The sequence below is a fragment of the Brienomyrus brachyistius genome, chromosome 10 (genome assembly GCF_023856365.1).
Source record: "Brienomyrus brachyistius isolate T26 chromosome 10, BBRACH_0.4, whole genome shotgun sequence".
Lineage (NCBI taxonomy): Eukaryota > Metazoa > Chordata > Actinopteri > Osteoglossiformes > Mormyridae > Brienomyrus > Brienomyrus brachyistius.
This window is the reverse complement of record NC_064542.1, coordinates 23,489,771-23,513,046: the sequence shown is the minus strand read 5'-3', so window position 1 is coordinate 23,513,046 and position 23,276 is coordinate 23,489,771.

Here is a 23,276-nt window from a genome sequence, read left to right as displayed (position 1 = left end):
CTGAAACCCTAAAATGCAATGGAAGACGCAATACACTGCTCGACTGGGACATACTATTCTGAACTGTTACCTACAGTTATCTTTGTTTATATAGCTATACCAAGTCAGTTTATGTTCAGTATTTTTTCTTTTACAATTCAGAGCGTTAACCTTTATGTTACTCCTTACTTTTAGTACCATATGCGTCTCCTACATTACTCTTGCGAAGAGTTCATGAAAACGAAGGCATCTGCAATATTTCCAATTGACACAGTGTTGAATGAGGATTGAGAACACAAATACTTAACGGTGAAAATGAGTAATACTGTGGAATTTATGGGAATTTTTAATAGCTATAATGTGTAATTTTGTAACATACCCAAATGTGTAAATAAGAAGCTTAATAATTCCAAATATCAAAATCTAAAAAAAACTTTGATTAAAGAAACCCTATAGTAAATCAAAGACCATTTAATTGTATTCTCAGTTACAATTTCTCCTATTTAATACTGCAGGGGGCAGTCACAAACTGTTTAGCAATTTCCCATGGATAAATTATCCAGAAAGGTTATCCAGACGGAAACTCTGCTGTTTCCATACTTTCTTTAATATACATTATTGTGCAAAAGTCTAATGTAAAGGAAATGTTTAAAGCTGTTTATTTAGGTAGTAAGTGTATATTTGCTAAAAAAACCTAAAATCAACAACAAAAACGCATAATTTAGCAGTACAATATATGAAAATTAACAGTAATGATAAAAATGAACAAGAATTCCATAAAGGTATTGAGATCTTGTTTGATGGCTAGAAGACCGCTTCAGTTCCCAAACCTCTTCTTGAGGGCACTCCAATCAGATAGATAGATAGATAGATAGATAGATAGATAGATAGATAGATAGATAGATAGATAGATGGATGGATGGATGGATGGATGGATGGATGGATGGATGGATGGATGGATGGATGAGTGAGTCAAAAATTGTATCCTAGTTGTCAAGATATTTTGGGGCCCCAAACAATACTTTCCAAGTATGTTTACTTTTTTAGGACCAATGTTATTGAGGGGCCTTTGGGATCATCCTAACGTTCCCCTCATTTGTTTTGAAATGGCTAAGCTGACACACTTTGACAGGCATCATAGATTTACACCACCAAAAATCATTTAAACATCATTTTCTGTGACTGCCTAAGTCCTTTGTATAGTACTGTACACCCACTTTTTACTTTGTCTCCCATGTGCTTTTATTATCAGTTTTATTCTCCTTTTTCAGCTAATTGATAATCTGTCATAACAGTAATAGAACCAATAACCTAACGTCAAACCAGTTAAATGATCAGCTGATCAAAGAGTGTTTCAGATACGTCCCCTCCCAAAATTTATCTAAGAACTTACAACATCTACATATCACTTTCACTATCTGTCTGCTTTCTGAGAAATGACCCAATGGTCACATTCCTCTTACGCACTCTGGGAGATGAGTCTTGTGTTCTGAGGAATGTCCCGGACTCTAGTGCTGTTAACGTGCTAATAGGACTGCAAAGCTATACGGACAAACACCATCTTTCGCTGAACATTTTGCTTGCCACCCCATGCACCTAAAGTTTAATCTAAAGTTGCACAAAATGCCTTATCGCCGCTCTTGAATGAAGTTTTCCCTGCTTATGTGGTTGTTCAGGTGCTTTCCACGCGCTAAGCAGCCTACTGGCACCATGAGGCAAACCCTCATGACAAGATGATAAGATTTGTTAGACGTGTAGAAATGCTTGCTGTTCAAGCTTAGTACAATAGGAAAACAATATTCTACTAGTTGTGAAATATTCACTTATCAGCTTATTAATTTTTTGGCCACAGATTCTCATAATTATTTTTTAAATCGTTATTTAGTAATTTAGTAATTAGTCATTTATTTAATTTAAAAAGAGAGTGGTTCACTTCCCAGCCTGTAGCCTTTGCAATTGATTTTGTGTCCTTTGTCCTGGTAGCAGCAAATTAAAGGTTTGCAAAGCAAACAGGCCCAATTCAAGTCTTTTCTCTCTCCAGCCTCTCTGACTGATTGATACAGACCATCAGTGTCAATGGAGGCTTTGACTACCCTACCCTGTGATGTGAATCTCATTAATTTCCTGTTTTATTCCTAGAATGGCAAAAACGGGGCCTGGGTTCACCCATTTGTTTCTCAGCACCCCTCTGTGGGAAGTGGGCCTGACATCATCGGACACACAGCTGCCTTGTGTGCTCAGCACACGTTGGTTCTGTGTGTGTGCCCGCCCCTGATTTTGCCCTCAGCCCGCTTTGGTTAGGTCGGCTGTCTTGGGAAAGAGCAGGCCACAGCAGGGTGATGTCAAGGCCGTGTCTATGGTGATGGCAGCTGACGTCCTTTATCTTTGTGCATGCCCAGTGCTGTTTGGTCGGCACGGATACCTCTCCTCCAGCATGTCACGGGGCTCCCTTTCACACAGCCCTGAGTTATTTTGGAAAACGTGTGAACGTAGGGCCAGGTCAAAGTTCAACCCATAATCCTCAATAAAACCCATTTTACACTGAGGCATTGTTTAAAATTTAAATCTAAAATTTAGGTCTTGCTTGAATTACTGTACATCAAGTGCTACATCATTTTGTAAACTCAAGACCAGAGCTGATTCTACCTTTTATTTTGTGATGGCCAAGATCAATTTTTATTACAAAAATTATCCAGAATCTGTCTGGGTGGGCCCTACTACTCTGCTGCAAAGTCAGGAATACAGACATTTCAGATAAATTGTAGCTAACGTGGCAGCCAGCCCATCTTTGGCAGTCAGATCAGGGCAACATTATTTAACTGAAACTGAAACTGACTTCCACGTACCATCATTAAAAACTCAGACACACATTCGCTTCCTTTCTTTAGAGTAATATATTTTTCTTATTATCACTTTTCTCTATTGTTGTTTTTATGTCAAGAATGTGAAAGATGCACTTTCCTCCTTGGAATTAGCTTCTTTCCAACTTTTCTCAGATCATTTTACTCTCGAAGCGGCATTCATACCTTGTTTCAGCTCACTACTGTAGAATACACTGTTTCCCTTAATTCAAGAGCCAGACAAACAGGACATGGACACCGTAATAATATGGAGTGACAAAGTGAGTCCATGGATCGACTTACTGCTAACTGCTTGCATCTTTGAAAAGAACAAGATGCTACATTGTCACTAAAACACTTTCAAATGAGTCTCTCTATGCAAATTGTGATGAATCTGGCTTTTGTTCTCCTGCCTTGGGCATCCAAGTTGTATAACTAGGAATCCTTTGATGGCCAATCTGAACTCAGGGTTCTCTATAATGTGCTATCCATTTAACAGCCGCTTTGACTCCATGATGCTTATAATCAACCCACAGCGAGTAGCATAAGGTAGATCTGTGCAGTAAATCACATTGGCACGCCCTCCTCACACCCATGTGACCCAGGAAACTAAACACTACTGGTTAGGGGCTTCCCACCAAAACACCATCCCTGTAGTAAGTTAATAACACCTGAATTGAATTTTTATTGGAGGGAAAGTTGAAGATGTGTTTGCATCGTGACTGATCTCAAAGGTTGGGAAGATGCTTACAGCTTTTGTGCACTTTATATCTTCAGCTTTATAAATTAGTTAATAACTGAAGGAGAATTTACAATCAAAGAGGAAGGTAAAATATGGTAAACACCAATGTGCTATGGTAAATCACTTTCCTTACTGGTGTTCAGCTCGAATGTGAGAGATGTAGGTAAATGAATAATGGTGTTGCTCAGAGCACACACCCAGCCTGGTCCCTCTCACGTCCCCAGCCCCTACCCACGCAGATTGAGAGTGGAGCCCTTCAGTGTCAGTTAAATCCCCCTTTCTTTGGCTGGCAAAAAGCCTCTGTTTATTTTCTGTTAATCCACAGTGCCAAAGTGGCTATTTGGGTCAGGAAATAGAATTCTATTGTCTGAAGAAAGGATTGATGGTTCTCTGGCTACCAGAAACCTTGGCACAGAGTTGCTTGCCAAGTCTGATTTTAACTATGGGACAAACCAGTCCAAAGCTGTTTATTTACTGAGGAAACCCAGAATGTATTGCCTGGCTTTTTCACAAAAAAGGTCTGTTTTTCTAGCAAAAAAACAAACGTACTGTTCATATAATATTGGCAAAACCATTGCACAGATAAAACCACTGCCAATCATTTAAATCTGTGACCATTAGTTATATATTTTTTCGCATATTTATGATATTTCTTTCTTTTAGGTGCCCTATGTTCTGCCTGTAAATGCAGTCAATCTGCACTCAGCAGCAGGTGGCTTCTTTGTCATTTAATGGAAAAGTGACTACAGTATATGACGAATGGTGCAGGTCTTTTGCCATCCCGCTCAATGTGCCTGCAAGTCCGCCAGCCTGACAAGCTGTGGCATGTGTGCCTGCATCTGGACATTTCCCCATCTGGCAGCACGTCGGGCTGCACACAATGGCTCGGGACATAATGCACACATGCACGATACAGGCAAAAGTGGGATCAGCGCACCGGCGGTCACCTAATTTACCTCTGAAGAGAGCAAAGCAGGTGGCCGCTTCCCCACTGCCGTCCGCAGAGACTCATACAAAGGCAACCCCCCAGGAAGCCTCTTGCATACACAGCACCGGGTTCCTGTGGGAGCCTTTAGGATTGAAGTGGTTGGCATCATAGGACATTTGTCTATGTCTCCCACCCCCCACCCCCCAGGACAGGTAAAATAGCTGTTCCTGTATTACAATAAAGATTTAGTGTATCTCACTCCTGACAAACTGCACACTCCTAGCTGTGCAATAGCCACAGGGAAGTCACCTGATGAGCATTTATCAGCGAGCCGTATATTGTGTAAAGAAGAAGCTGGCATATATTGGTGACCACAACAGGAGGGGGACAACAGACCCTTGCAGCTGCAGACTCCTGAATATTAGCTCCTCTTTCTTTGGTACTATGGGAAATCGGCCCGGACGAGGGAGCGATGGATGGGTTTGGCAGGCACGCATTTGCGGTCACTTTGTTTGGCAAAACAAAACAACTATGTGGGAGAACGTGCCTTGTAAACGCAAAAAACTCCGTTTGAAGTTGGCAATATAGCAGAATTCGCCGGATGAATGAGGTCATCTTAAATGGGGCTTGTACATGAGAAGCACTCCGGGAATTTGCGTGGGGAATGCGTATGTGGTGGCGCTGGGGGGGGGGGTGTCTTTTGCAATCGTTTCTCCCAAAATCCAGTGCAGTCCAAAGATGTGCAGGAAGCCAGCATCCAGGTGCTTTGGGGTGGTTTCTTCAGAGACGCCTGTATCTGCCTGTGGCACGCAAAGTGTGTACGATGCCAGGTGATAAAGGTGCCATTAATCCCCGCCCCTGGTGGCTTATTTTGGCCAACCGACTCCTTTGCTCTTTCGCTTCCATCTTTTGTCCTTTTAGATGCCTGAAGGCTAGCTGACCCCTGCCCCCCCCCCCCAAATCCTGCTGACTGATGTGGATGTTCAGTTCACAACATGAAGGCTTCCAGTTTCTTTCAGCAGAATTCCTCTTAGCCATTGGTAAGAGGCAACGAAGCAAAGTAGAATTATTACCCACCTGCAGGTAGCCACAGGCTAACAGACTCAGTTCCCCCCACACCGCCACCCCCAGGACAGGTAAAAAAAAAACACTGTTCACAAGGTGGATCTATTCCTGTTTCACAATAAAGATTTAAAGATGTATCTTTTTCCTTACAAAATACACATTATAAAGCCTTTTGTGTAATCTGATAATGATTGTTGTGCATGGCAAATGACATCACTGTAATTACAACAACACGACACAGCTGCCTACCGGTTCACTCCCACGGCCTGGATATTGTGATTCTCTACGGCTCAAGAGCCGTCCCTCCGCAAGCAGCCTAATCTCTTTCTTTGGGCTCTTTATTTTAATAGGTATAAGTTACCGGACGACTCTCTGGGACTAAACACACCCCAGCTGGGCCCACTCCGGGCTGCAGCACTCCCGCTGGCGAGTACCGCGATGTCTGCGCCTTTCATCCAGCCTTGAGCAAATAGGCCGGTATTGTTCTGGATTGTCACGCAGTCCTCTTGTTGAAAAACGGATCCCCCATCCTCTACCTCACCCCCCCCTCCCCCCCACAGATCTTCCCCATTGCATAACAGGCAGCACCTTGTGAGTAGAGCGCACTGTGAAACACTGTGTGTGGAAACCGGGTCAGCGCTGTGCTGGATTGAGGCTTCGGTCACCCCTCCCCTCCATATGGCCTAACACAAAGGCACTCTGTCCACAGAGCACCAGCAACCTCCCCTCACCTCCCTCCCTGAGAAGAGATTTCGGTGGCTCTGCATTGAAGTTCACTTGTAATCACCTGCTTCCTTTTCAGACGGCTGGACCCAGATGAGACATCTAGGTAATCAGGCCCTGGCTACACGCCGCTGAAAAGGATCGGAGCCCTTTCCAGGGAATGCAATGGTCATGGTGTAAATGCACTACAGGTCTCTGTTGTCAGTGTCCTTCTTATTCAGCTTGTACTGCGCCCACCTGCACCACAGCAATTTTTTAAAATTAAATTACATGGCTAATACAGCTCTGGTCAGGTGTTTATCCTCCCATTTTCAATCTGGATTAAATAATCACCACCTCTCTGGTGTCCTGTTTACAGGCAGCACTGTCCTGCTTCAAAAATTAATTAAAATTTAATTGGGTCAGAATCGTCTTATCAGAATGACCTAGTTTATTTCTGTACTCACTTCATATCCTTGGTTCAACAGCAATTACAGGTGAGAATTTCCTGTACAGATGCCAAATTACAGCTATGATAGATATAGTTCACATATGTTACCTTTATCTATCTGTCTATCTGTCTGTCTGTCTGTTTGTCTGTCTGTCTATGTACCAGTGTAGCTCTACGTTGGCATGGTAACACCAGTGTGTGTCCTCCATATGTATGAGTGTGTGTTAGTGTGCTTTATTGCCAGTGACCTTGAAGGAAACTACACAGGAAACAGCAGGAAGGGGTGTTTCAGATTCTTTTGTGCCGGGAAATCCTTTAAAGTTGCCAAAATACTGCAGACAGGTGAATGTTCTTAGCTGATAACTGACACTTAGTTAAGGGAGTGATTTATGTTGGCCAGCCTTACCCCAGAGCTTTGGGACAGGAGCGTGCACCGATCCAGCATGGTTTCCTAGAGCTGGGTTTGGTCACAGGACTCGTGGGGGTGAAGTCAATGCTGGGTTCATGACAGTGTGGGTTGAAACGGATGGTCAGTGGTCGGTGAAATGGAAGTTATTGACTAGTGAGGTGGATGTGCTTGCAATCATTCATTTTACCTGAACCAGAACACAGTCTCAAACGAATAGCCATATAAGTCCATATTTCTCTCAGGGCCAGAACACACCCTCAGACCTCACTGCTGCCTTTTCCAAGACAGAATTCTTATTTTGTTTTCTTGTGTTTCGCTTGAGCTGACGCCAAAACTGCTGTCTCCTGTTTTTGTTCCTCCCAACGGTTTTGTTAAACCCACACCCACTCCCGTATCCAAATAAAGTACCTAACCCCGCCCCCCTCGTGCCATGTCATAGGGCCAAGTTTGCTGTCCCATCCAGAGCGAGGCTTACAGAGAGTGATGGTATCATGCACAAAGCTGCCTAGGGGGGTATTCCTGAAACAGCAGGTCAGCTGGACTGAACCGCATTTCAACCCCGCACATACTGGGGAAGGCAGCTGTGGCTCGGAGTGGGGGGCAGGCTTCACATCACTTTCACTACATCGGAAAAAGACTGCCGCGCCCACACTGAACATTCTGACTGCCCTTGGCTGTTCCCAGATCAGCTTTGAGCCCTCCCACCAACAGGTACACCTGCACGCACAACCAGCGTAAGCATCTAATAAAATGAAGCCTCACTTGGCACATTGCACAGGTACATTGGATGCTTCTTTTCACATAACCCATCCTGCTCACCTTAGAGACACATATACACACATACAGTTGAAAGTCAAGTTTGGGGTCCGAGGTGAGGCCATTTATTCAGTCACCCTGGGGCATTTTGGGGACTTTTGGGGACTAACCCTTGCTCAAAGGACCAACAGAGATATGACTCTCTGGATGATGACTCAGAGGATGAGATTCAAACTAATGACCTTGCAGACACAGGCACAGAGCCACAACAAACATGTCTCATTTAAGCATCTGTTGGTCATCTGGGCCCTGGAGCACAGATGTCAACATCCACATTAACTCCAAAATATTAAGGGATTTGTGTGGAGCATCTACTCAGTCAACAGGGGAAAGAGGCTGGTGTCTGGTGTTGGACTTTTCAAATACGTTATATAGAAAAAAGTATTGTGACATACCTCTTAATCATGGAATTCAGGTGTTTCGATCAGACCTATTGCCACAGGTCTATAACATCAAGGACATACTGTAGCCATGCAGTCAGGTTTACAAACATTTGTGAAAGAACAGATTGTTCTGAAGAGTTGAGCGAATTCATGCATGGTACTGTTATAGGATATCACCTTTGCAGTAAATCAGTTCATGAAATTTCTTCCCAGCTGGATATTTGATGGTCAACTGTATTGGCATTATTTTAGGGGCAACAGAAACTCAGGCACAAAGTAGCAGAGTAAAGTAACAAAGTGGGTTGCAGTGCTAAGGTGTGTAGTGTTTCACCAACACTCTGTTGACTAAATAGTTGCAGAGTTCAAGTCTTTCTCTGGCATTAACCGCAGCACAAAAACACTGTAGCAGAAGCTTCATGGAATGGGCTTCCATGGCCAAGCAGCTGCATGCAAGCCTCGCATCAGCAAGTGCAATGCCAAGCATCAGATGAAGTGGTGTGAAGCACACCGCCACTGGCCTCTGGAGCAGTGGAAACGTGTTTGGTGGAGTGACGAATCACACTACTCTGTCTGGCAGTCTGATGTCTGGGTTTGGCAGATGCCAGGAGAACATTACCCTACCTTACTGTATTGTGCAAACTGCAAGTTTGGTGCAGGAGGGTAACTGTATGGGGCTGTTTTTCAGGGGTTGGGCCCCTTAGTTCCAGTAAAGGGAACTCTTAATGCTTCAGCATACCAGAATATTGTGGACAATTCTATGCTTCCAACTTTATGGAAACAGTTTGTGGAAGGAAGGCCCTTTTCTGTTCCAGCATAACTGTGCCCCAGCGCACAAAGCAAGTGGTGTGGAAGAACTACACAAAACCCTGACCTCAACCCCATCAAACGCCTTTGGGATGAACTAGAATAGAGATTGCAAGCCAGGCCTTCATGTCCAACATCAGTGCCTGACCTCACAAACACTCTTTTGGGTGAATGGGCAAAAATTCCCACAGACACACTCCAAAATCTTGTGGAAAGATTTCCCAGAAGAGTGGCAGCTGTTATAGCTGCAAAGGGGGGGGGCAACACCATACTGACGCCTATAGATTTAGAATGAGATGTCATGAAAATGCCTGTAGGTGTAATGGCTGGTGTCCCAATACTTTTGTCCACATAGTGTATAGAAGTATGTATGGGATAAGATTTCAGTTGACACCAGTGTCCTGCTCAAATCATGACACCAGGATTAATGTAACTGTGTCATTAGCTAATGAGTATGTAGTAGGGGGTGGACATTTACAGTTTCTCATTTAGCTGACGCTTTTACCCAAAGTAACATGACACTGACAAAGCAGGGTCATGCAATCCCCAGATTGGGGGATTTTAAGGGGTTTTGGGGCCTTGCTCAATGGGCCAAGAGTGATATCACTCTTTCAGCTACAGGAATCGAACCGGCAACCTTCCAGTCACGGGCAGTAACTGTAATTTGTAAATAATCCCTGCAAGATAATAATACAATATTCTGTTTGTTAAATTAATGATAAAGATAAGGCGCACAGGCTGGGAGGTTTTAGGGCTTTGCTCAATAGGCCAGCAGTGAAATCACTCTGCTGGTCACGGGAAATGAACAGGTGATATTCCAATCGCATTCCAATCACAGGCAGTGACTGTAATTTGCAAATGATCCTTGTAGAAAATAATACCGGAGATATGCTGATTTGTTAGTTAAATTAGCAATAATGATAAGTGACACAGGCTGGGACAGTGGTTCTGGGGGCAGTGCCCACTGCCACAGAGTTCCTGGTTGAGATCCCATTTCTGCTCTATACACAGTGCAGCTTTTCTTTTGGTTATCTTGTTTCATTCAACAGTACAGATAAGTAATGGATTAACTGCAATGGATTGGCATTATGTACTGGGTGTTCCCCTGCCTTGTGCCCTGTGATGGGGTCCCCATTACCCTTTACAGAAGGGAGAAGCATTTGGAAGATGGATCATGTAAAAATATTTAATACAAAATCTATATTCACTGCATATTAAAAAATCTGCTTGAACATAAATGTAGCTTCTCGTGACTGCAGAGGAACATTTTACCAATGAGGCTTCAATGAGGTTGCAGATCCTTGGGATTACCATAAATAAAAACAATTGTGTTATTGAGCAGGTTGCGAAACACAGTGTTTCCTGCAGACTTGGTCTTTTCTCAGAGGTCATGCTGGCGCCCTGTGGATATTTTTCCCTGGGAAGAAATGATTTCCCGTAAGCACTTGTGCTTTACAGGATAATACGTCTTGTATTTTAATGTCCTGGATACACGCAGAAGCTGTTTGTAACTGGCCTATAGACAATTTATCAGATCCCTTCCAGAGATTTGGAACAAAGTCTGAAACCTTTAGTAAAGTTTCCTATTGGCTCTTTACCCACAAACACTGCCATCTAAAAGGCTAAGTTAGTGCCCCTTAGAATTAGGAAGGTGCAGATGGTGGCTGGTGTTACCCAGCATATTTTACAGAGAAATGAGTTACATAAATTACCATCCAGGCAGAGTCTGTCACTATACCGCACAGATCCAGTTATCGTATGGACTGCATGTTAATCTTGTGCTGTGTCAATGTACCATGGGAGGTGACAGCAGCCTGCTGTGAGGCTCGGCTACGCCTGGCATTGTGTCTGTCTGAATGCTCGCTGTGTTGGTCATTTTCAGAACTGACCCATGCCTCATTGGCTGGATGGGGTGTCGGATCTGCTCCTGACTTCGCAGTGTCATCCGCCCTGGAACAATAGCATGAATCACAGGGCACTTGGCTTCTCACTCCCTGTGCCAGAATCACAGATCCCAGAGCCCACTGTCCCGCCTGCGGGGGCTACTGGCCCCCAGCACATTCTATACCAAACCTCCCACAGCCAGACGCCACTTTCGAAGCTCCACTGTCTAAATGTACTTTTTTATTTCTAAAAAATTATTTGAATGGAACAGAATAATTCTGATAGAGGTTCTCATAAAGGTGAAATTTCTATCATACATTTGTTATTTTTCTTGTTTTTCCCTTGCCTCGTGTGATTGATTAGATCAGTATTTCCCAACTCGGTCTTCGGGGAAACCCCAGAGAGTCCAAGTTTTTGCTCCCTCCCAGCTCCCTGCCAAAAAGTCCACATTTTTGCTCCCTACCAAGAGCTGGGAGGGAGCAAAAATGTGGACTGATTGGGGGTGCCCCAAGGACCGGGTTGGGAAATACTGACCTATGTGATTTATTTGGAACAGGAAAGCTAAGTGCTGTTTACCAACAGCTTACAGTAGGAACCCCGCTGACCTTCTCACGTCTATCATGAAAGGGTCCAGGAGATGACGTCGCTAGACATGTGGCTGATATTTGTCACAGCGGTCTTCTGTTTTCATGATTTTTCTATCCAAATAAACAACCGTTTGTTCAGCTAGATGTGCTGCTTGACCAATCACATACTTTCCACGATCAAGGCAGCAACAACAGGTTCTTAGCGGAATTTCTGCAAATTTTAAGCAGAAGTTTCAGTTTCTCAGTCTGCGGAGTTGGGCAGGGCTGATCAAAGTTTCCATCCCATCATTGTCACTAAGGTTGCTAGTATGAAAAAAATATATATTTTATAGATGAAAAATTCATAAATGTTTCCACCTTCAGCTGTGCTTGGATGCTCATGATGAATTTGTTTATAAAAGAAAAGTTTATTTCCCGTATCCTGTAGTTGTTATTCAGATGGCTAGAAACCAGATAGCGGTTTCATTTGGTAATTAAGTGCAATACAACATAGAGCAACTGCTTACTGTTTATTTGAATAAATCTCATATTAAAATCCCATGTTTGTTTCATGGTCTGGTCTTGAACTCTGCAAAAATAATAAATCATTAGCATGGAGAAATTCTTCTGTTATCACAGCACCACCTCACTCTTTCTGTTAATATTATCACTGATTTCCATACGGACATCAATCATTACCCCACACTCACTTTGTTTCTCTAATGTAGACACCCCTTCCTCAATATTTCAGCCCCCCTCCCTCCCCCCACTCATTTTTGATATTTGCTACATTTTGCGTCTGTAAACATCACAGTGAAGGACAACAAAGCCTGACCAAATGTGACTGACCTCACGGAATGTTCTACTGCAGCCCCCCCCACTTCCAGACAAGCGCCCTCCCCTCCCCCCCACTCACTTAATTGGTTGATTGTAGGTTACTTAACAGGGCAGTTTCCCTGTTTTATTTGGCAGTTTGTACCACTGTAGGACACTTTCTGATGCCGGGGGCCAACAGTCCAATTTAAAAAATCAGACTTACATCCAGACACATGTGTGTGTTTTTACAGTCTGTTGTTATCCGTAAAATTCTCGCCTGCTGATTTTCACAGGCCAGCCTTCCCATAATATCAGGCAACTTCATCATACTTGCATAACATTTAACGCATCTTTTGATCAGCTATATTTTTCTATGAATAATACATGGAAAAAAAACTATCCAATGTAAAATTGAAAACAACAAATTTAACAATAACAAAAAATGGAATCCATCTTGCCATTTTCCTTAAATGCTTATTTCATACTCAATTTCAGTATGAGTTTTAATTGAAACACCCATCAAATGCAAAAAATACAGACATATATGAATCATGCCTGTGATGAAGCATTGCTTTTTTGTAAGCATGATGACTAACATGGCTACCAAGAGTCAGATAAACACACTGAATAATGTTCGGATACTTGTTTTCAAAACATGCCTTTTTTCTCTTAATTCAGTTTCATTCCTGATAAGGTGACTGTCGCATAAACAAACAGGTCAGTGGCCTTGCCAGCAAACTACATCTTACTCCTTTCATGTCAGTAATACTGAAGTCCTGATCTATGAATACATTTTATTTATTGGATTTATTGAACAAGGACAGCACAAAAGACAATGTTACATGTAAAAAACAGTGCACCCGTTGTTTTGTACAGAGGTTTTCTAGCCAGAGGCTAATTTTCAAACCTAGTCCATGGTTGGACTTTTAAAAATAGACAATAACAGCAACTATCAATTCACACAGACACGCACATACACACACACGCACTCAAGAAATGAATGCAAATTAATTAATATAGCTAATATAAAACATCAGTGTTCACAGGTTTGTTTTTGTTTCAGCCATTTTTTCACCTGGGAGCTAAAGACCCTGACATTTGGTAACAGTTTTATTTCTGATGGTAACTTATTCCAAATCTGAGGTCCTCTAAATGACAACGAGGTTTGACCAAAGGATGGTTTGTATTTTGTTGGTTTACAGTCTCCATTAGCCGCTCCTCTTGTTGGGGCTCATGTGCTGCTGGCTTTTACAGTCATTCTGCTCACCAAGTCGGGGACAAGGCCATCGAGGCATTTAAATGTCAGTTTTATAAAAAAAGTAGTTTATAAAATTGTCAAAATTTAGGAGATTGTACTTCACCTGTATTTTACAGTGGTGCCACTTCATCGATTTTTGGTCCAAGACTTTTAGGGGTTGTTTGTACAGACACATCACAGGTTTTAAAGCAGATTGAGATGCTTGGCTCCAAACAAAAAAAAGTTACACAGTGTAAGAGGTGAGACAGAATCATGGCATGCAGGTACAACTGGGCAGCTTTTACAGGTAAATATGCCCTTATCAGACAGAAGCAGCTGAGGTTGGTCTTAATGGTTCTGGCCACTTTCTTGATGTGAGACTCAAATTTAAGATGAGAATCCAAAGCAACACCCAGATATTTAAACTCATCCACTTTTCCAATTTCTCTGTGGTCAATGATAACAATGAAATTATTACAGATTTTACATCTTATTGTAAAACACATGGATACGGTTTTGCTGTGGTTCAGAATCAAAAATTATTCTTAAACCACTGATAAATAAGATGGAACCGATACATTGAATAAGTTAATGTAAATAAAATTATTAGTAATGGAGCATATATTTATGTGGTAGGAGTTCCTGTTTTCAATAGTGCAGTATAGCAAAGTTCGCCAGCAAAGTGTCCTGATGAGCAACCTTTGTTTTTCAGTGTGTGTACGTGTTTGTTGTTTTTTGACAAGTATACACCGTGTCATTACAGCTCTGCGGATTCCTGTGGCTTCCTTGTGAGCCTTTGCTGTACTGCAGCGCTCTGATCTGCTCTCCTCAGGCAACTCAGTCATACGTAGGGTGCTTATTAAAGTTGGAGTCGCAGCGTATCATCATGGCACAGAAAGTCTCTCTCACAGAGCTGCCACATCTGGGGGGCCGTTTGCCGCCGTAAATCATGTCGGTGGATTCTACAGGCTAGGGCTAGCAACCAAAATGACGGTTTCCTTTATAAGGTTTGGTCTTTAGACGTAGCATGACCATAGATTCTGTAACCTCTTTATCACTGTACCAGTAGGGGGCGAGCAAGTGCGACCTGGTATATCATAACCAAAGTGCTTTTTATGCTTTGTCTGTGCAGATGGCATGGCTAATTACAGAGAGAAAGCATGTAACTACTGCTTCACCGACTCCTGATACTGTAGGAATGTTGGATAGGAATGTGCACAGAGGTGAACCGAAGGAGTAGGAACAGAGCCTGATGGGGGTGCTGGGGTTTACCTATGGCCCTCCATGGTAATATATTATGCAAGACTGAATAAACCTAGGAAATAAACCTATAACCTCATATCTTTACTTCACTCCACCCTCTTTTTCACATCCTCTACCCAAAGCCAAGTTCCTGCTTCTCTTCACTGGCTCCTACAATCTTCAGTCATTTGTTTGGATAAATAAAGTAAATTCGATTTTTCAAAAACGAATAGCAAAAAAAAAAGAACTATGTATACTAGGTTGTTTACAGCCATTTTAGAAGAAGCATTTCTTAAGCTTTCCTTTTTTGTCGAAGTCACTTGCTCTGCTTTGCTTTTAAAGGCTTTCTGTGCTTAAAAACTTTAGCAATCTTGGCCACGGCCGGGTGCAGTACTGAAATTAAGGATGTGATATTGCCTGCATTGTTAATGTGTGAAATAACAGCAACACGCTACTCATATTACACATACCACTCTATGTCTTACCTAGCTTGCATTTATTCCTCTCTGTCATGTATTTTGTGCCTTGAATTTATTCTGTCTGTAGTTATTAATAGTCTATTGTTATGTACATAACCCCTGTATGCTGTATCAACAAGAATTTCTCCCAGTCTTGGTCATGAGGCAAAGAAGAATCTGATTCTGATTATAGAGCTCTCTGTAGGGACAGAAAGTTCAGCAGTTTATATGAAGCACGGAGCGGTATTGTCCAGTCTCCCTTTGTTTGTGCTGCCTTTATAACGCTGAGTGATGAGCAATTCACTGGTGGAAATGTTAACAACGCACCGGAAGTCAGCGCACATCCTCCCCCCCGCTGAGCCCTGAAGTTCACGCAGAGCTTCAGGCACCTCCTCTGTACAACCATCCGCTGCTTTGGGTACAGAAATTCTTCTCCGGTCAATGAATCATGAAGGTGCACCATAAACATACAGACTAGTTGACTAAATAGCGGGATTCTCTATAACATTCCATTTTAACAGTCGCCTGCAATCTTTAAAAAAATCACACGTTTTTGGTTATGAGGTTACACGTTAGCCACATATTGCTAAAGCTGGGGGTATTCGGATCACTCCCAAGGGCCTGTTTCGAAAAAGAAAAGGAAACCAAGAATTTCGAGAGTATTTTGTGGTTTCACCTAGACAATAGGAAAGTGGATATCTCACTTAAGTGGTAGCTTTATAAAAATGCAAGCAAATATGTGCAGACAATGTGAGAGTATTTCTGTGTGACAGGGTGGGGGGCATCAGTGAGACAGAGGGAGGAACCAGCAGCAAATTTGCCCTATTTATCAGAAACACCTTCACGTTTCCAGAGCAGGGCCAGATAAACATTCCGCCAAATAAAAACAGTCGGGAATGACATATGTGTTTAAGCTGGAAAGACTCCGAGTGGGTCATGTGATCGTGTGTGCGCATGGTGTGGTGGAGATAGGGTGGGTGTGGTGCTGGGGGGTTGGACGGGTGTCACCAGGGGCTCAGTGGGTCCCACACGGGTATTTACAACAAGGCCATTGGAAAGAACCACAAATGCCGGCCACAAACGCAGTTACGGGAGGAAATAGATCTGTTTTCACGTTCATGGTGGCAGCGCCAATACAGTTTGCCCCTAACTTTCCAATGAATCATCAGAGGACTGTTTTCATTGCAGGGGGGGTAGAGGACAAACTCCATCAGCTCCTCTTTAGCTTTTATGGTAGTTCTGAAGCAAGCCCTCCCCCCTGCCCCGGGCTGTTTGTATGACCACCATTACTGGGGCTGAAAGTCATCCATAAGGACCAAGTCTTTTTTTTTCAGCACAAACAGTGGCTCTCGCCTCCACTGGCTTTTTGGTCGCTCTCTTTGTTCCCCAGCGGCAGCCTAGCAACAGGCTCTCTGATTTACATGCTGTCAGCCACAAAACAGTGCTGTCCATCACATCCCCACACCGGTCCCTCCTCTGCTGGATTTCTCCATCCCTTTTCCATGCCAGGCCTTGTCTTCCCACCGTGTGCCTCAGAGAGTAACAGTCAGTGAGTGAGTATGTGCTGTTTTGCCTTTTCGTCTTTCATTTCCACAGATTTTCACTTTCGGGCCTTATATCCTACACATTTATGGCTGTGCAGTTATTATGAGTTAGTCAAATGACCTCCAGCACATCACACGCCAGGAACAAGAGAAAAGAGGACTTCAGCACTCACTGATAATGCTAATTCGTAGTTTGAATGTGAATTTTTCAGGTGACAGTAACTCTCAAGGAAACTGGTTTCTCTCAACAAAGGGAATGTCAAGCACAATTAGTTTCTCGGATTATTTCTGAATAAGACCGGACGCACTGGGCTGCGTCAGATTACTCCTACTCCCAGGCTGCTAACTTGAAAATCGGCTGCAGTTAGTTTAGCACATAACAAAATCTGACAGGAGAAGCAGGCATGACTGGGGAAAGAGTGATTTGCTTGGCCGTCATTTTTTAAGGCCCATATGAGACAGTGGGCCCTGTTGTTATGTAACAGCTCAGGAGCAGGTGGCGACATTGGGGGGCCGGACAAGGCCTGGAAATGCGGACCTGGGGATCAGGAGTGCAAAGACAGGGAGGTTAATTCCAGCACTTGTCCCCACATGCTCCCAGTAGTGTTTTCTTTTTCGTTAAATGCGGCTGTTTTTGACTTATGGGGCATTAAATTAGAGAGCCCTTCGAATTGTCGTCCTGGGAGCTGGGCACTCTAATCTCTGCGGCCGTCAACGCGAGGGCCAGCAGAAATTCACCCAGCCCTTCCTTCCCCACTCGAACCCCGGGCAACCTGCCAGCTTCTCCATGTTCTTGTCCAAGATGACATCACTGTTTAGCACAGGCAGGGGGTGGGGGGTTGTGGATATTGAGGCTGGAACCTTCACAATGTGCACATGTGTCACTTCTACATTCAGTGTGATGGTCTTTCTGCTTGTCATGTTTACTAAAACCACACAGAAAGGGACTGGGAGGAACTGGTTTGTACATATCAAAGCCATACAATATCGAAAGAGACCCATTACTGAGTGAAACTGTAACACATATCACCTGATCAATCCATCCATCTGGTCCTTATTTTAAGATAAAGATTTTTCAAACAAATTTTAGTAGACAAGTATATTATTATTATTATTATTATTATTATTATTGTTAGTAGTAGTAATAGTAGCAGCAGTAGTAGTAATAGTATTAAATTAGTGTCTTTCTATTAACCCTATTACTGAAAAAAAAAAATAATCAAGAATACCCATAATCCATTTCTCTGTTTGTCTATTTTCCATCCCACTTACTGTACTGGGCCTGAAGTGTATGCCACATAGCTCAGTAATAAATTTACAGGCTATTCCGCCAAAAGGTATGTAAATGTAATGTTATTTAGAAGCAGTGCAGACAGTGAGAAACACTGCAGAGTGTGAGAACTGTCTAGTTAAGGCAGGCACTCAAAGTCTCCGTTGGGGGCCCAACAGATGTGGAAGGGTCTCGCGGCATAGGGGTCACAGTGACCCCTGTTTCGTCGGCAGGTTTCTTGACACAAAGTGCTATGTACACTGACACCCCCTGTATTTCGCACCATGAAGCCTCTGGTTTGGAAGAATAATAAAAGTGACATAGCAAAAAAGCAATAGTAAGATATGATTAGGGGGTCCAGAGACCTAATCTGGGAATAAATCATGTTTCACCCAAATGACACTGTCTTTGGTAACAGGGGCCTCTCAGCCAGGGGAGGGACGGTGGAGGGAGGGCATCATAGATGAAGCCTGTTTTAGGAAAAGGATCGAACAAGATGAGGCTGATGTTTTTCAAGTTAGAGAATCAGACATAAAGGGCTGTAACCATTGCAAAATGTACTGATATGTGTGATAAAAACAGCGAGACACTTGGCGGACAGTCTTAAGGAGCAGAAGACATTTTAGAGACAGCAAATGGGCTGGACGGCCGTCATTGAGAGACTGCCTCTCCTCCATATACATAACTGCCCCCTCAAAGTTGAGACCTCCCTCCCCCGCCGCCTTTAACACGGGCCATTTGGCAACAGCTCTTTGTGCAAGACGGACATGCTTTGTCAACTTGTCTTTGGAGCAGCTCCCTTTACAAGGAGCCAGCCCGTGAATATTAACTGCGCAGGCATTCGGGCCACACAAGCAGGGGCCCCAAGTCTCTGGGTGAGTACTATGCCTGCACTTCCGTCACCTGTGGGAAGGGGGCACACTTCATGTAGCAGCTGCAATTCCTCACCCCACGGCTGCACGATCTAATATAGAGCTGCCAAGCACTCCATGATGTCAAGAATCACCTGCATTGTTCTTCCCGTCTCACACATTCTGGTTGTGTGTTGTCTGGTAATTAGGACCTCGCTTCCCATGCTTCAGGGCGGCTCAGTGGGTTTGACCTCTGTGTCAGTGATCTGAAAGTCACTTGTTCAAATCCCATCCTTTGCAGAATACTCTCATCTCCAATGGGCTGTGCACTTGTACCCCAAGGTGTTTGTGTGTGTGTGTGTGTGTGTGTGTGTGCGTGTCAAAGGAAACCGTGATGCGATATATGAAAAGAAACATTCCACAATGCTTGCACTCACATTCGCGCCGCAAATAAAGTTTTTATTTCATTGATGTTGAACCTGCACCCAGTAAAAATGCAAAAATGTAGCCCACTATCACAATCCACAACATGGAAGCGGGGTTTACTATAGTAAGATAAAAGTAAGGCACCTAAAACACGCTGCCGGAAATGGGCAGTTGTTGGAACTTGGGGCCACTGACTGGTTGGAAGGTTCTGGAACCAGGTGTGCTGGAGAAGAAGCCATTGGTGGAGAAGGATGGAAAACAAAACCAAAACTATGAACATGAGACAGACAAGACAGGAACAGAAGACCAAATCAAACTGAGTATTAAATTGAGACTTGTAGCATGTCAAAGTCATGATCCGCAGGAGAAGCCAGGCTCAGCCCTGAACCCTGAGCTCTATCTGTTAGCCTGGGATTTATTTACTTTAATTAAGTCCCAGACGACACGGGAGGAACAACAATAATATCCACTAGGTTATCAGCTTCTCACATTTGAAGTGCATTGCAATGATAAAGTATGACATCTCATGGTTCACTGCTTGTATAAATACTTTTGAATAATTAATTCTAAATACCTAATGCGCTGAGCTTAGCTGATTCTATTAGCTGACATGTCAGTTTTATTATAGTTTCTGATATTTTGACAGTACGAATGTAGGAAGAAGCATAACTCTAAAATGGTTTTCACTACATGATTTATAGCAACAGGTAAATGCTTGCTTGAACGATAGCCTCGGGGTAGACAGCTAGATCTGGATACACAGATAATTGAGTCTGGATTTGCTCCTCTATTATCTGTGAAAGCACTGAGTATAATGCTGTAAGACAGCAGTAGTTGCAGCTAAAGAGAGGGATCTTTTCACTCTTCCTCGGTCATGAACTGTGAGGTGTCTTGCTAAGTAAAGCAAACTAAGACTGCAGCTTGAGTTTAGCAGGGTAAACAAAACAAAGAAATGCAGAGATATTCTAGGGAACTGCCAGAGACTCCAGTGCCCTGTCCACATTCCTACTTGACGAGTAGTTTATTTGGAGGGTTATGTTTTCTCTCTGCTTTGCTAAATGACGAAACACCAAGAACACAAGGAGTCTGCAACACTAGTCTAGGTGGTCTAACTTAGTCCCAAAAAGTGGAGAAGGTAATGGAATACTAAACCTAGTTTAGTATGTATTTTAAGACAAAACCACAAGATATTTAAAAGTAAAATATAATATCTGCATTTGTGTATGCTTGTCTTTCTGTATCTTCTCTTGTTCGTCTTCTTCCACATCTTTGTGTCCTGCCCACCCTTCAGATCATTGTTTATAAGTGTCTGTGTGTGTATGTGTGTGTGGGGGGGGTCTGCAATTAGAGGAGACCACATCTGCCAGACACCGGTATGCCATCAGGGTTTTTTGCTGGCCCTGTTAGAGATTAGATCCAGACCTGCCCTGTGACCCTTCACTATCGCATTTCCCCATCATCCGCCCCCCCCAGCCCCCCACCCCAAAACATCCCCCGTGGTGAAAAAATGCAGCCATCCCTATTGGCACATTCGAGCCCCAACAGCAGGAAATGTCACATATGTCCTGGTGAAGTTGTGCTTCTGAATACCCTGGTTACCCAAAAAACTGTGAAGTCACTGGGGCTACTACGATTGGTACTAATCCTTGTAGCACCAGTGGGTTTTTGGTTTCACAGTGGCATGTCTGTTCACTTTCTACACAAATTTCTTATAAGTTATGGAATCTGGTCCCTGGGAACCATGACTGACGAAAACTAGAGCAGCAGCAATGTTCAGCTGGCATGTAACACGCTAGAAATGTATATATTTATGCCAAGAAGACTAACAATATATCCTGTACAAGGTACTTCTATAGCAGTGATTCACAATGATTGGTACAATTATGTTACTACAGTCTATGTATGGCTTGACCAATGAGAGCCATTGCAGGGGAGGAAAAAGAACTGGTCAGACAATGTGACCCCTGACCTCCCAAAGACATGCATTTGACCCCACAAATGGGAAAATGGGCGGCGAAAGATCAGGTTCATGTCAGGTGACACAGTGAAAGGCAGAAAATGCACACATCATCAGGTCTTACAAACTCAAATGCAGATGATTTTGCTGTAAATCATTGTAGAAATACATCAAGTGATTGGTAATAGACAAAATTAATAGTCATGTTATGGTGCCTAAATTTTGTACTGTAAATATTATTATTTTTAGGGACCCACGAGTGTAAGTAAAACTGTTAATGGTGCATCTTTTAAAGCTACAGGCTTTTTCCAATGCAGTGACTGCGATTATGCCACGTCAGTTTTGCAATGAGCTTAGAAGTAGTTGTTTATTTTTGCTTGTGGGGTCATGCATCTTGATGCCTGACTAACGTTTGAGCTGCATTGATTCAACAATCAAAGGAGGGAGAAAAAATCCCAGATTACCGCTGCAAAATCTTTACTAAGGTCCCTTCTCAAAAGCTTCAAGTTAACTATTATCTCGACTTGATAGCATTAATCTTTATTCTCCTAGGCCCTGTTTTGCTGACAGCAATGAAGCCACATTCTTTTGTTTCTATTGGTTTCTTGAAAAATAAATGAAAATCATTATGAGTAATTAGTATGATTGCAGAATAAAAGGTTATTTTTATATATATAAAGAAATCCATCCATCCATCCATTTTCCAAATCCTACTGGGTCGCGGGGGGTACGGAGCCTATCCCGGAAGCAATGGGCACGAGGCAGGGAACAACCCAGGATGGGGGGCCAGCCCATCGCAGGGTATATAAAGAAATGTTTTAGACTATATTTCAGCAGACCGATACTGCCTTTCTGGCTCTTCTAAGTTTGAAAACAACTTTTGCACAAACTGACTGCAATTATCAACAATTTTCTAATTTCCAATACAGGTATTGGTATGAACCCCTAATTACAATAACGGGGCAGTAATTCAAATGGCTTAATTGAACTTCCCTTTGTAAGTTATCAAAGAGGTGACTAGCTGTTTGTCACAGTCCATCGGATTGTCTTGTGTCATTAATCTCCAAGTGGCAGGTCACCCTTCCCCTACTTCATGGTCTCTGTAATAGGACCCCTGCCAGGGCTGTGGTGCAGCTGAGGGGCAATGAGGCATAAATGAAAGCTGACTGGAGCCCCTCTTTCCACCCTAACATTTATTTCAGCTCTACAGTACAAGTACTTCAAAGGACAGAGATTAAGATTTCAAAGGGGCCCGGCAGTAATCCTGTGCCACAGCCTCTACTGCAGTGCCACTCGGAGTCCACCGGCAAGGCGATCCGAAACACATGCTGTATAGGAGTGGGAGCGGAGAGGGGAGGGGCCCTCGCGAAAGTTTCTTACCGGCCAATTTGCTTGAGCAATCACACACCCCTTTGTTTCATTCCCTAACCAGAGCAATCTAATACAGCGGGGGGAGGGGGGCACGCAGATGGGCAGATGTGTCTCATGTGGAACCTTGCATCGGTGGTGCATGCAAGGCCCATTTCGCAATGGAAAGAGTGACAGTAACAAGACCCGGTGTGGGGCTTTGGGTTGGGTTGGTGGGCACGCCTTTGATCTCCAGGCCCACAGGTAATCCGAGGACTTAAACTGATGAGAATCTAAGGATCGTCCCGGTGGCCTAAGTCTGCCCGACAAAGTACAATAGGCAGAAATTCAGGTCAGGCCCAAGCAGACACACAAAGCCTGAAGAAGCAGAACTCGTGGGAATCTTTCTCAAGGGACTTGAGGTTTGCCACCCAGTACTGGGTAAGCGGTTAGAAGAGTGATGGACGGATGAAGTTTTTTGTGTCACACCACAACACAAATGCAGTGGCATCTTAACAAGGCAGAAAATTATTGTCTTAGAAATGCGACGTAAAGTCCT